This window comes from Chanos chanos, chromosome 5 (genome assembly GCF_902362185.1).
Source record: "Chanos chanos chromosome 5, fChaCha1.1, whole genome shotgun sequence".
Taxonomy (NCBI): Eukaryota; Metazoa; Chordata; class Actinopteri; order Gonorynchiformes; family Chanidae; genus Chanos; species Chanos chanos.
This window is the reverse complement of record NC_044499.1, coordinates 45,687,435-45,688,814: the sequence shown is the minus strand read 5'-3', so window position 1 is coordinate 45,688,814 and position 1,380 is coordinate 45,687,435.

The window sequence follows — 1,380 nt, the reverse complement described above, 5'->3', positions numbered from 1 at the left end:
TTTCTGAATGCTTTGTTTAATATGCAGCCTGTTAAACGCCTATAAATAGACCACTGCATACAATGACCTAATCTTTTCCGGTTGTACCATTACGATTTGGAAAGATACAGTATTTCATACCCGAAAGCCCTTATCATACAGTGATTAGAGCGCTCTGTAGATTTGGTAATTCTAAATATTATTCTTCAGAGGAGGATATTAAATCATAGAGCGGTGAACGGAACAATGGTATCGCTGGTATAAAATCACTTAACAAACTTTGAGATTCATATTCATAGGTGGCATGAAGTTGGACATCTTTCAGAGTGTATTTGATTTTGCACACCTGCATTTTTTGGCCTGGGACTGTGACCACGAATATGAATAATTTTCATATACGGACATTATTCCATTCTTCCGGAATTCTTATCACAGCTACTTTCATTTGAAACCGTACTCTGATTATGCCGTTTGACCATACAGTATATGCGTAGTACTGCATACTGTATAACATACTCTCATGTTTTCATCAAGGTAGATGAATGCAAGATTCTTTTAAAACTCATCTGTCTCCAATAGGATAACATATAAGATTTTCATTTCCTCTCACACTGAAGTTTGAAACTCTTCTCAAATGCTTTGAGAAACACATTCCAATCCGTTATATTCCCCACACACTAGCTTGTTCAGTCCTTCAACATTTACCAGACAATTAGTCTTACCGACTGCCAGTTTATGTCTGTCTTTCTACACATTATACAGCAGTCATGGTGTCAGAGTAATACACAACACCAATGCAGGGCCAGACCTCACTCTCTCTTGGCCATGTTTGCAGTTAGATTAGTTAGATGGATTGTGTAGAGCGTTTTTTCCTTTCTTTTTTTTTTTCTTTTCTTTCCCTCAAGCATACATGTACACAGCAACATTTATGAGGAAATGAGTAATCTTAAGGCTCTGCAGCACAAGGCTGGCATCTCTTTATAACACACTAACAGTACCCCTTATTTATATTAGCTGCAAACCAATTTCAACTGTACATTCCAGGTAGGTGAACAACTCTTGGCTGTGGGTTCGAATTTTTCGAAGCTTACAACAAAAATCAACCATCAGTGCTCAGTCCACTGAACACTTGCCATGTGTGCAAAACATTTTTGCAACAAATGTAATGATGCCTTATTTATGCTTTTGAGCTCAGAGCTGGGTATAGTTTTCAATAATATTTTACTGTAATACAACCAAATGTGATACCAATTATAGGGGCTCCCAGGAGGCACTGCAAAGAACGAGATCAAAGTTTTTCCCACTTTCTTTAAAATGTAAACTTTATTTTCTCTATCCATCTAATTTTTTTTTTCTCCTCAGTGTTTTGTGCCATAATTATGGATCCATATTTACTGACAT